Source organism: Pipistrellus hanaki (assembly GCF_964339955.1).
Source record: "Pipistrellus hanaki genome assembly, chromosome: 16".
NCBI lineage: Eukaryota > Metazoa > Chordata > Mammalia > Chiroptera > Vespertilionidae > Pipistrellus > Pipistrellus hanaki.
In genome coordinates, this window is record NC_140518.1 from 17,194,854 (window position 1) to 17,209,120 (window position 14,267).

The 14,267-nt window shown below is 41.8% G+C and overlaps 1 protein-coding gene across 2 annotated transcripts in view; it reads left to right on the forward strand.

Annotated features, from left to right (window-relative positions):
- TEX2 (testis expressed 2) overlaps positions 1-14,267 on the forward strand; it is a 96,896-nt gene that overhangs the window by 25,032 nt on the left and 57,597 nt on the right. The gene's annotated exons all lie outside the window — the stretch shown is intronic.

The window sequence follows — 14,267 nt, forward strand, 5'->3', positions numbered from 1 at the left end:
GCTGCCAGGCTGGGAGCGGCCAGGCCCGGAGCAGCGGCTGCCAGGCTGGGAGCGGCCAGGCCCGGAGCAGCCGGGTCTGGTGCGGCCAGGCCAGGAGCAGCGGCTGCCAGGCTGGGAGCGGCCAGGCCCGGAGCAGCGGCTGACAGGCTGGGAGCGGCCAGGCCCGGAGCGGCCGGGACCGGAGCAACCGGGCCCAGAGCAGCCGGGTCGGGTGCGGCCAGGCCTGTAGCAGCAACAGCCAAGTCCAGAGCAACTAGGTCGGGAGCGGCAGTGACCAGACCCGGAGCAGCTGGTTGTGGAACGAACCAGAGCAACAGAGGCCAGGCCCGGAGCAGCCAGGCCCGAAACAGCTTGCTCCTCGCCTGTACCTGCCCACGGCTGCCTCTCAGACATGGCTGGAAACTTTTGCGGGAACTTGAGGGTCTGCTGAATCAAGTGATGAAGGCTTAGATCTGGATGTGTTGAGTTAGTATAGCGCTGGGGTGTTGATCTGTGAGTGCCTTGGGTGGGGCCTGGATGAGGCTGGTTGACCTATTTGAAAATGTCTTTTGTGTGAAGTGTATCATTGGGCATGTGGAGGTATTATTGATATGAGAAAATGCTAAGTAACAGATTTACTATCTGAAAAGGGATTTACTATCGGGGAAAGGGAGGGAGGAAGAGACTGAACATAAACTGTGCACCTATGGATGAGGACAATGGGGGAGGGGGAGGGGGCAGAGGGTGGGGTGGGAACCTGGTGGAGGGAGGAAGAAATGAGGAACCTTTGTAATAATATGAACAATAAAGATTGATTTAAAAAAAAAAAAAAAAAAAAAAAAAAAAAATATCTGAATGAGACAGTGTAGTACAGTGGTGAAGATCATGCCTTGGATCAGGATTCCTGGATCTGCTAGTTAGAAGTTTTGTTACTTTGGTAAGTTGCCTAAACCACTTTTAGTATTTTTCCCCTCTGTAAAATGTGGAAATAATAATAGTACCTACCTCACAGGGTTGTTAGACTTAAGTGAGATGCTGTTGGTAAAGCACTGACGTCCCCTCACAGATTAGGACTGTGTCTGGCTGTGTCGATGGCCCTTGGCCCTCCTTTCTTCCAAGAAATAATTGCTGCTTAGTACATAAATAACGTTCTTTACCATGGACATTTAAATTGCTGTTATAAAGGTTTTGGAAGAAAAAAACTATATTTTCTCAAGAAAAGACTAACTGTGTTACAACTTTATTTAAAAAGAATAACTGCCAAACATAGGGTCTTTGAGAACAAGTAAAAGTATTCCCTTGGTGTACTTTATTCCATCATATCCATGGAGAGAAAGCAATATTATAACAACATTTCTATGCAGTTAGTGTCCAAACTTTACAACTTATGAAGTGCTATCCCATTTTTGTTCTTTCTCCCAATAATCTAAGGGGTGGGCTTTTACCTTCAAGACCCTCATTTGACAGATCAGAAAATCTGTTCTGCTCCTGAGCAGGGGCTCTTCCTGGGTCACTTCAGCAGTGCCAGGCATGGCGCTTTTTGGGTGTCATCTGAGTGGGATTTAATGGGATCCTAACTGTAGGTGGATGGGCAGAAAGTTCTCCTGTTTTAGTGTTTTGCTTTGGCAGAGAATACTCTCTGAGGGCCCATGTAAGCTAGAAGGAAAAAAACCTACCAACAAACTCAGCACTAATCATCTGGAAAGGGCAGGACACTGCCGTTAGGCAATTATTGGACCTGTGAACAGAAAAACATTAAGATAACTTCATAGCCTCCGTGTCTTTGAAACATCAATAGAGCCCCAGTACGGCCATCAGGCTATGGTGCCTCCAGAATTAGACAGTTTGGTTCCATGCTGTGTACTGGTTATGGAATGCTATTTGTACTTACTTCCCCTGATCTACCAAGAAACAATTTTTCTCTGTGCATCCAAGTTTCTTTTTTATCCCACTTGCTTTTCATTTCTGCCTTCTGTCCTGCTTGGGCCTTGAGATAGCAATGAAACATACTTTCAGGAATGGGCAGCTATGGAGGCTCTGGCAGGGGCCTATACCCTGGGTCTGGGTGGAGTGGGCATCAGGACCAGTCACAGGAGATGAGGCCACCACAGAAACAATGCAGGCACATGTATCAAAGATCAGGAGAACTCAATCTACTCCAATTGTGTCCTGTGCCCATGGAAGCACCGGCCACCTCTGATTCCTCACTTAAAATATCTGAAGTAGTTGATTGATTGACCTTGATGGAAATCGGCCTTTTTTTAATTTTCTTTTTTTTAAAAAATATATTTTATTGATTTTGTACAGAGAGGAAGGGAGAGAGATAGAGAGTTAGAAACATCGATGAGAGAGAGACATCGATCAGCTGCCTCTTGCACACCCCCTACTGGGGATATGCCCGCAACCAAGGTATAATACATGCCCTTGACCGGAATCAAACCTGGGACCCTTCAGTCCCCAAGCCAACACTCTATCCATTAAGCCAAACCGGTCCCGGCAGATTTTCATTGTAGATATAGAACAGTAGCCTCTTACAAAGCATTTACCCCTAAAGTAGTGCCTTCTAACATAGATGTAAACTAGTGCCCAGGAATAGCTGATACTGTATCTCCAGTTGAGTTTCTGGTGATTTTATCACCTTTTATTCTCTCTCTCTCTCTCTCTCTCTCCCTCTCTCCCTCTCTCTCCCTCCTTCCACCCCTCCCTCACTGTCTCTCTCTCTCTCTGTGTGTGTGTAATGTGTTCCTGATATTCCAAGTTGATAAAATTACATGGTAGGTATTGGCTGGTGTCGGGGGAGACACACTATGCACACACAGGCTGTGATTACTGGGGAATGTTTTTCTAATATGTCTTCTAATCTCCCCTCCTCAATTATGATAAGCCCTGAGATGGGGAGGAGTGGCTGGGTCATCTGTATGCAGATGTTCAGTAGGATTATCTGATACAACTCCCCTCTACCCAATTCCAAAATGCATCTGCCCTTTGAGAACTAGGATTAAGAAAGTGATTTAGTCTGGCTGATCAGTTGTCTCACTGCAGTCTTCTGGGTAGAACTGACCTGGGATGGTGGTTCCAGCCTGGCATCTGCAAAGGAACCCATGGAGCCAGGGGTACATTTCATTTCAAAAGGCTTAGTAGAAACTGTACATTTACCTGGGATAAGGACACAAAAGCTATCCAAATCATCAAGTTTCCTTGTCTTTGTTTGGATTGCAAGACTATATGGTTTCATGCTGATTCCAAGTTCTGATTGGCTGTGCATGACATAATAAGAATTTCTGGGACTTGACTGGTCTAACTCTAGACATTGTTCTTAGAGTTGGTATCAGGTCTCACTCCTCAAGCTAAAGCGCTCACTACGTTTAGAATGAGGTTGACCTTGAATGTGAGTGCCTTTGACTATCAAAATAAAGCAACTGGATTGTTTCTTGCTTTCTTAGCTATGCTTATTATCATCATCACACCTATGGTAGTGATTTGATTTCATAATGTTATTATGAACCTTTCAATGTAGATTGTTAGGTAAAATTTGGATCAGCATTGAAATGGAAAAATTGTAATCAGAATTAATCAATTACTATTAAATATCATTTATTAGAATATTGCAAAACATATGGCAGGGAAAAAAAAGAGGTTGGTAAGACTATAGATCCTATCCAGTGCCCTTAGTTTTAAAATGATCGTTTTAACCAGCTTTACTCTAAAAGCAAACAAAGATAAACTCAAAATAAAGCGCCAACTATTATTACTTAGTCCCTGTAGCCTCCTAGGATCTTGTTGATAGTACATTCTTTTTATGTAATTGTGTTTGACGTATGCACATCAGCCCACAAGTTCTGCTTTCTCATATCATATTACAATAGACCTTTCCATAGTTGTACTTTGCTCCGCTGTTTATCATTCTTAATGGTCACAGCTGCCTGAACTAAACCCGCAGTCAGTCAGGACAATCTAGTTCAGGGGATTAGAAAAGGCTGGAAACAAGCTGTTTCAAACTAGATAACATGGCTGTGGGGTCAACTCTGGTCAAGTTGGCATAGATAAAAAAGATGTGCTCACACCTGCTGCTGATGCTGATAATAACTTTACATCTGCTAACTGTTATTTCTTATTTTCCCAGCAGTCCTTGTAGGCACTATTATCTTCATTTTATTTACATCTGAAGAAAAAAGGCTTTTTGCTGTAACTTGTACAGTGTCACATGCTGGTAAACAGTGAAACTGGGATCTGAGGCTTGGTATGTTTAATGTTTGAGTTCTTGACCAAGTTTTCTGTGCACCATTGGGATCCATCCAGTTCTCAGCTCCTTTAAGAAAACTAACCACCTTCCACCTTAATCCTTGCAACAGGCATATTAATTAATGTTTATTAAGTTCACAGAGGCTTAATATTAAAACAAGATAGAGTAAAACAAGCTGGTGTCCCTGAGAACTCCTATCCACATTAGAGATTTGTTAGTCTTCCTATGGGCAGAGTGGTGTATATGTGGCCAACCCATAGTCAACCTTTCCTTTAGTTCTGTCTTTTAATTGGCCTTGAACTCTCTCAAACTTGAAAGGGCACAACAATGATTATACAAGGTCACCTGAAGCATGTATACAGTACTTTGTGGGAAACTCATGATTCTTTTATATCAAGCATATGAAGTCACACACAAAATTATCTAAAGTATTCAAATATTTGAATGTATTTTCATGTACATATACACACACAAGCATGTTTTTAATAAATAAAAATGAAGTTCTTATAAAATTTTAAAAAGATAATTTTGGCTATAGGTAGCTTTTTGCCCTAATCTTAGAACCTAACCTCCACTGGCGAGTGGCCACCAAGTTCCTATGCATGATAATTAAAAGTTATCTGTGTGCCCTACTCTTTTTTCTGGTCAAATTAGAAAGTTTCCCCTGTTCTTCCTCTTGCCTTTTTGCATGGTGATGCTTAGAAGTCACTGGAGCAGTCCCTCTACTGCATGGAGTGGTCTAGGAGGAAGAGGTTCCTCTGACTGCTACCTGGGCTCCTGGGTGTCTGGGGTAGGCAGTTCCTCTGTACTTTTCCAGGGTCTTGCTACTATTGAATGAGAAAATTTCACACATGAATTAAAGCAGAATTTGGGCTGCATTGAAAATTGGCGTTCAGACTAGAACTGGTTGGGCAGATGGATGAGAAGTGTCACAGTTTACCCCCTGGGCCTTTGGCTTCATGTTCCCTAGAATTGTCTTTTTCCAGAGTGTGCATAGGCCCTAGGATCCTGGTATTATCTGAACTCAGAAACTCAGAATGTTTTTCTTTTTAGTTATGTTTTAAATGGTGGTTCCATGTAGTTGGGAAGGTACATTTGTACTATAGTTAAGTTATAGTTTGGACTATATAACTTCTGTGGGCCTCAGAACCTATTTCCTATTTATTTTCCTTCAGAATAAATTAATTTTGAATTTTAAACAGTGACTTACTGATGAACTTTCAGAACTCAACCTACTCTTGTTTGAAGATTCATTTTCTATAACAATTTCTTATTTATTCCAGCTGTAGAAACAGCCCTTACTTCTGGTTGCAAGTATCTTTACACACATTTCACTCTTTTGCTCAAAAACCTATCATGTTCCTATATCTCATCTAATCAACATTCTGGTTAATTATTGAAAATGCCTTCCCACCTTGCCCGTGTGGCTCAGAGGTCAAGCATCGACCTAAGAACCAGGAGGTCACGGTTTGATTCCCGATCAGGGCACATGCCCAGGTTGGGGGCTCAATCCCCAGTGTGGGGCATGCAGGAGATAGCTGATCAATGATTCTCTTTCATCATTGATGTTGCTATCTCTTTCTTCTTCTTTTCTCTCTGAAAGTAGTAAAAATATATATTTTTAAAAAATGCCTTTCCCTCCTCTGCCTTGTCAAGTCCTCGAATCCTCTATGAAGTCAATGATGCTTGGACTGAACTCCGGGCTTTCCCCCTAAACAACTCCAGCCTCTCAGCTGACCTTCTACAATCTCCTCCCCAATCATCCCCTCCCTAGCTGGCATGGAGATCCCTGGCAATGGTAGTGACTCAGCCTCAGTGGGGATGTCTCATATATTATAGATAGCAGTGCTAATGATTTAGAGAGGGTGGTACAAATGGTGGTTTGGTTTGAAAATACAGATAGTGGTATGATATTTAACAGTAGACCGGCTCTTTGCTTACCTTGCTGTGTCCTCCCCATTAAAAAAAAAAAAAGCCAAGTGTGTGTGTGTGTGTGTGTGTGTGTGTGTGTGTGTGTGTGTGAGAGAGAGAGAGAGAAAGAGAGAGAGAGAAGGAGAAAATATAGTTGTGCCTCTTAAGGATAGGTGTGCTAGAAGGCTCTGCAGGCTACTGTAGAAGTGAGGGTGGTGGGAACATGGAAGTGGTATAGTTTGAATCACTAGAGGTTGAAGCTAAGAGACTGTACTTGGAGTGTTGGGATAGAAAGCCCAATAGGAGTTCTGTCCTTATCACACAGCCAGAGCAGCGGACTCCTGAGCAGGAGTTATATTTTGTATAGTTTGGCAATCGGGGAGGGATTCGGGATTCTTGAGGAGGATTTACACCTGTTTTCTGTTGCCACTGCACACACAAGTGCTGATTATCTGTATCTCATTCTTAGTTGATTCTGTCATTAGAAGACACCTGTGACCAGAAGTAAGGGCTGTTTCTACAGCTGGGCTAAATAAGCAAGACAAGTTGGGAAGGTCTAGAAGTAATTGTTAATGTGAGACAAACTGTTTCAATATTATTAGAAAAATATTTTGACTTAATTGCCTTTGGCACATTAATCAGTTCAAGTGTACTCTGTTTTCCTTTGCTTGACTTGAGCAGTTGCCAAGAATTTCTCTGGTGCAAAACGGAAAAGTGGGACTCTAAGTAGGTTCTGTTCCATTGAAGCTGAATCATAGAATCACAGACTTAGAGAATTTAGAATCTACAGTGAAAGACCCAAGGCTCAGGGAGGTGAAATGGATGAGCTCCATGACTGTCATGTGAGGGTCTTGGTCCTCGGAGCCCCTATACCTGTTGTCACATGGCTTCCCTTGGTATGTACTTTCAGTGACTGATTCTACTACCAACTGAGCATTGCCAGAAATGGGGAAGAATATTCACAACACAACAGTAAAGAAAGTGTAAACTATCCATGATATACACAGTGAGTAAGAAAAACCCTTGAGCAAGAAATATGAATGGCAAGTTAACAGAACAAGAGAAACTGATGGGGAAAAACTTGAAATGATTATCAAAGTATTGATGTGCCATTTCCCCATACACCAGATGGGCAGTAATTAAAAATAATGTTCAGTTTTGACAGGGTTCAAGATGGCTACTTTATGCACAGGTGGTAGGAATGCAAATTAATAAATTGGACAAATTGGCAAGACAGTTTTAAAATTATAAACATGGCCCTAGCTTGTTTAGCTCAGTGGATAGAGCATTAACCTGCGGACTGAAGGTTCTGGGTTTGATTCCAGTCAAGGGCACGTACCAGTTGTGGCTTGATCCCTGGCCCTGGTTCCAGGCATTCACTCGCCTGAATCAAATGTTTACACACAATTTTCAAACTTCTCAGAAACCTGGTTCTGGTTCTTAAGGTTTAAATATATGTAAACCCAAACAAACACTTAACCTTTAAAGATTTTAAACTACACATTGATTCCCTGCCCCTTAAACTCAAATATTAATCTTCCTCCTGCACTCCCCAACTGTAGTTAAACTCATTGTTTTGTGAGCCTCTTGTTCTGGTTTGATTGACTTGTTCCCATCTCAGTGCCTTTGCCTGAGCTGCTGTTTCAAATATCTGCAATATTCTTTTCTCTACATCTCTTCCCCCTGTCATATAATGACTATTCTGCTAAAAAAAAAAAAAAAAAAAAAAAAAATTAAAAATTTCCAGACTTCTTTATTTGATTAGCACTATCTGATTTGGGCATACCTGTCCTGAGTTTTCATTGCCATAGGGGTTTTTGCTTTCATATAGATGGCATTAAAACGATGTCCATCTGTTGTCTCCTTGAGTTCCCCAGTGGATGGTACTGGCATTATTTTTTGTAAAACTCCTTAGGCCTCTGCAGTTGTGCTGGAGGCATGACCTGGCTTTAAATGAGTTACTGTGAACTGAACTTGGATTTCATTATTACAGTAGAACCATCTAGCAATCTATAAAGCAAAATTATAATTGTGTTGTGCTTTAAAATATATATATATATATATATATATATATATATATATATATATATATATATCTTTATTGATTTCAGAGAGGAAGGGAGAGGGAGAGATAGATAGAAACAACAATGATGAGAGAATCATTGATCAGCTGCACACCCCCCACTGAGGATCAAGCCTGCAACCCGGCTTGTGCCTTTGGCTGGAATCAGGACCCTTCAGTCCGGAGGCCAACACTCTATCCATTGAGCTAAACCAGCTAGGGCTGTGTTGTGCTTTTTTTTTGTTTGTTTGTTTGTTTTGTTTGCTTTTTTTAAAATATATTTTATTGATTTTTCACAGAGAGGAAGAGAGAGGGATAGAGAGTTAGAAACATCGATGAGAGAGAATCATCGATCAGCTGCCTCTTGCACACCCCCTACTGGGGATGCGCCCGCAACCAAGGTACATGCCCTTGACCAGAATCGAACCCGGGACCTTTCAGTCCCCAGGCCGACGCTCTATCCACTGAGCCAAACTGGTCCCGGCTGTGTTGTGCTTTTGAACAGCTTTTCCCTTCAGGGGATGTAGCACTCTTCCCAGGTGGGCCTTCCTCTTGGCAGGTAAAAGTTGGAGCAGTGGCTGAAGGGGTGGACCTGTTGTTTACTAGAGGTGTAAACCCTGAGTTGTGTTGTTTGCAATGCAGGCCCCTGCTGGCCTGGAAGAGACTTTGAGGGAACCTATTAATGGAAAAGGAGTTCCGAGTTGTTATCGAGGCCTAAGTGCCTTGGGAGGATTGCCTACACTGGAAGTAGAGTAACTTTTCTTGTTCTTTCTTTCTCTCTCTCTGCCTCTCTCTCTCTCTCTCTCTCTCTCTCTCTCTCTCTCTCTCTCTCTCTCTCTCTCTCTCTCTCTCTCTCTCTCTCTCAATGAAACTAAGGCTAGAGCTAGTTCATTATCCACAATGGGAATATTGATTTCTGTTTCGGAGGTGAAGTATTAACAGATTAGAATGGCTGTTGGCAGTTTTCAGCTTTGAATTTAAATGAATCAAGGGATAGTTGTTAAGATATATTTGAAATTTTTAGGCTAAATCAGACATTCCTACCATGGTTGGTTTTGACCAGATTCTCTGTTTCTTTGTAGCATCAAGGTGGAAAATGGAGTCTTGAAGGCCTCTTCCCTACTTTTTATAACACCAATTCCTATTTTAAAATGCATAGATAAGTGCCCTGGCTGGTGTGGCTCAGCTGATTAGAGTGTCCTCCTGTATACCAAAAGGTTTGCAAGTTTGATTGCTGGTCAGGGCACATCCCTAGGTTGTAGGTTCCATCCCTGGGGCAACTATGGAAAGGTAACCAATTGATGTTTCCTTTTCTTCCACCTTCTCTCCCTCTCTTTCCCTCCCTCCTCTCCTCTCTACAATCAATAACATGTCCCTGACTGGTTTGACTCAGTGGATAGAACTTCGGCCTGCAGACTCAAGGGTCCTGGGTTCGATTCCGTCAAGGGCATGTACCTTGATTGAGGGCACATAACCATTAGGGAATGTGCAGGAGGCAGCAGATCGATGTTTCTCTTCCATCGATGTTTCTAACTCTCTATGCCTCTCCCTTCCTCTCTGTAAAAAAAAAAAAAAAAAAAAATCAATAAAATATATTTTTAAAAAATCTATAACATGTCCTCTGGTGAGGATTAAAACACACACACACACACACACACACACACACACACACACACGGTGTTAAGACATCCTCTGCAATACAATGTGGCTTGCCTCTTTTTCTCTGCCAAAAGAAGTTTTTAAATGAAAACTATTGACTCTCACAAGCTGTGCTAGTGATGGAACTCATATATCATATGTCCTAGTGCAAGCTTGTGCAGAGGCTACAAATATTTAACAGGCAGAATTTTACAAAGACGAAGAACTTTAATAATGGCTTTGAAAGATTTGTGATAATTCTGAGAAATGAGGCATATTCCAAACCAGGCTTGCCTCTTATGCTACTAGAGGCCCGATGCATGAAATTCAAGTATGGGTAGGGTCCCTAGGCCTGGCTGGCAATAAGGCCAATCTGTGGGGCGACCAGTGGGGCTATGAGGGTGGGCACTGGCACCCACCTTGGTGGGCCTGGTGCTGCCCACTCATTGACCCTGCTTCCCCCCACCTCCGATCACCTCAGGGGCGATGGGGGGAGAGGACTGGCACCAGCACCCACCTTGGCTGGCCTGGGGCCTATGGGCTGGGGGCAGCTCCTGTGTTATGCATCTGTTCCCTGGTGGTCAGTGCGCATCATAGAGACCAGTCCTTCTGTCGTTCAGTCAATCTGCATATTAGGCTTTTATTATATAGGATATATTACTGTATTTTCTGTATCTGGAGACTACAGGCAGTAATACTTTGGAGATATTTCGAGTTTGGTTCCAGACCATTATAATAAATGGAGTATTGCAATAAAGCAAGTCATAGCCTTTTTTTTTTTAAATATATTTTTATTGATTTTTTACAGAGAGGAAGGGAGAGAGATAGAGAGCTAGAAACGTCGATGAGAGAGGAACATCGACCAGCTGCCTCTTCCACACCCCCTACCGTGGATGTGCCCGCAACCAACGTACATGCCTCTGACCGGAATCGAACCTGGGACCTTTCAGTCCGCAGACCGACACTCTACCACTGAGCCAAACAGGTTTCGGCAAAGCAAGTCATAGTCTTTTTGTTGATGGAGGGTCTTGTCTTCATTTTGTAAAAAAAAAAAATGTGACACTTGTGATGGGCAATAAAGCAAAGCGCAATAAAACAAGGTATGCCTGTAGTTTAATTTTCAATTAAAATTGCTCCCTTCCCCCTCTCCTTTTTTTCTTCCTCCAGCACTTCCTCTAATTTAGTATATTAATTAGAAATTAATAATGATGAAAATAATGGATACATTAGTATTTGTTCTAAAATAGAAGGATCAAGTAGTTGAGTTGGTGATAAGTGAGCAGCTTGGAGGGAACTGCTTTCTCTTTTTGTGGCTCTGTAGGACCCCAGGATTGAATTGTTTCAAATACAGCTGGAGGTAAGAAGGACAGTTATTAATGGAAAATTAGCCTTCCCTATAAAAAACAACAACACACTAAAACATTGCCTAATTCAGAAGATATTATATCTGAGTCAATAAATACCAATATTGAGTCTTGAAATAGCTCTTTGTTTTTCATTGTACAGTGTGATTTATTGTTGATTGGTTTTTCCATTGCCTAATTAATGATGATAATCTTTTTGAGTGACTAGAAATAAAATAAATTTCATAGATGTTTGGTATTCTAACTCCAACTCTTCTGAGATTGGTAGCCTTGTTGGAATTGATGATAGGGAGGGCAACTGTCTGTTAGCTTCATGTTTGAGGCCTTTGTTTTTTATTAGTTCAGTTTAAATGGTAGGCATTGATTGTTCCCGTGTTTAGACTGGATAGATCCTGCATTAGTGCTGGGGAGAGAAACCCTTGTTGGAGGTTTTCTTAGTCTTAGAGCAAAGAATGTCTTTTTTTTTTTAATTATATATTTTATAGGATCCTTTTTTAAAATATATATATATTTTATTGATTTTTCTACAGAGAGGAGGAGAGAGGGATAGAGAGCTAGAAACGTCGATGAGATAGAAACATCGACCAGCTGCCTCTTGCACACCCCCCACTGGGGATGTGCCCGCAACCAATGTACATGCCTTTTACCGGAATCGAACTTGGGACCTTTCAGTCTGCAGACTGACGACGCTCTACCACTGAGCCAAACCGGTTTCGGCAAAGAATGTCTTTAGAAGGCATAGTAATTTTAATGGGGAATTACAGTCAAGACCTTAGGAAAGACCCATCAGCATAGCAGTTTGAGATCTCCTGCTTCCAGAAACATATCTGACTGAGGCTAAGGTGCAGAGAGAATTTGGCTCTAAATAGCATTTTCCCCCCATAGGACCAACTCATACTATTCAACCTCCAAATTATGCTCTCTGATTTTGTACCCGTGCCCACAGTCACCTTCACTTGCAGTCACCACTACCTATGAAGCAGCCTTAGAACTACAGAGCCTTGCCAAAACTGGTTTGGCTCAGTGGATAGAGTGTCGGCCTGCAGACTGAAAAGTCCCAGGTTCGATTCCAGTCAAGGGCATGTACATTGATTGCGGGCACATCCCCAGTGGGGTGTGTGCAGGAGGCAGCTGATCGATGTTTCTCTCTCATCGATGTTTCTAACTCTCTATCCCTCTCCCTTTCTCTCTGTAAAAAAGTCAATAATATATATATATATATATATATATATATATATATATATATATATACACACACTACAGAGCCTTACAGATCACCCTGTATGTTATTAAGGCAATTTAAATAACCCTTATTTTTCAACCTACTGAGAATTATCAAGTACCAACCTTTCTTTTTAAATTACCTCTATAATTTTCTTTTTAAATTACCCTTATAAAACTAGGTGACAGTAAAATGAAAAATATGTGTTGCACTTGGTATTTTTCTTCTTACTAAGCCCACACATCCATTGGCTTAAGAATTACAGGGAAGGATTGCCTTGTCTTTCTAGCTTTACAGAACACTGTAAAGCTATTGGAGTCTCTTTTTCTCGCAGCCATCAGCTCCTGGATTTAAATTGCTTTGTTTGATGGGTAGAGATCAGTCCCTTTTCCTGGACCAGTGTGGATAGGAGAGCCTGAGAGTCATGAATGAGTGTAGGCAAAACTCTTTTGGAAAGTTTTTATTAAAGTAATTTCTCTGAAGCATTGATATTGAGAATATGCAATTCAATGTCCTTGTGATGCTTGGGCTTTGAACTGCAGTTCTTCTCATTGTTAGATTATTTATAGTGATTCAGGATCACTGTTTTCTGTCCCCCATTCTCTTGTCAGTAGTATCTGTTGCCAGCTTTTTGAACATAAATATTTAGCATAAGACTTAAATTTAGACGTTCTTCAAATGAAAGAAATAAGCAAACACCATGATGTTGATTGTCTGTGGCAGCATTTTATATTTTTCATCTCTTGGCACACAAACTAATTACTGTGGCAAAAAAATAAAGATAAAATAAAATTCCGTGGCACACCAGAATTTCTGACAAAAAATAGGTATAATTTTGATACATACACACCAATGGCTGTTGTTGTATTGGCTGTTGTAATTTTCTAATTTGACAATCTAAGGGAAAAGAGGTCAGTGTCCCTGACTAAATAGTCAGGTATTGCATGTTTTAAAAATTCATGAGGCATTCTGGTTGAAAATCACTGGTCTAGGGTATATTACTTGTATAAGTGTCCTACATTGTATTGTGAGCAACCACCTATAAATGTAAACATGTAGGGTTTTAGGTATGGAGAGGACTGGTGATCCCCCATTTTACAAAGGAAGATTCTGAGACCCAGAGAGGTCTTGGCTTTCTCAAGGTCCCACAGAGTCAGCTGTAAAGGGAGCAAGTACCAAAGCCCAATTTCCTGATCTCAAAACTATTCTTTCTACTCTCCCATGATGCCTCTCTTGTACTGATGGTTTCCCACTGCTCTTCAACACCCCCTTCCACCCTGGAGGGAGAGAATAGACTCTGGTGCCAGGACACACCATGCTCATCTTTATTCCTGCCCTCATCTTTCATGCCTTTTTGACCCTTTCTCATCATGCCCATTCCACCACAACCTACACAGCAGTTTAAAAGGCTGAGCAAATGTCCTACCTCCCACACTAGTCTCACCCTCTTCAGAAGGCCTGAAGTCCACTCAAGTGTGTTTTAGCTTTTTTGACAGGATCTATTTCCAGATTGTGGTGTTAATTTCAGCTTTGTAGGGTCCATTAGGAAGCCTGGTGCCCAATAAATGGGCTTTAAGTGAGTAGGAAGAAAGGTAATATGCTAGATGTCAGTGTGGCCTTGGTGTCTTATGTTTTTCTGCCCAGCTTTTAAGGTGTCTCTCTTCTCTACAGCTAGCTACTTAGCTCCACAGGGGTAGGAAGCATAGCCTCCTTGTCTGTCACCATAGCCCTGAGCAGAGTTATCTGTGGAATCTAGATTCAGTTTAAAATGTTTGCTTGTTCCCGAAGCCTCAGGACACAGCCATGTCTTCATGGCTGCCTAAATACTCTGGCCTTCTGGTACCTGCC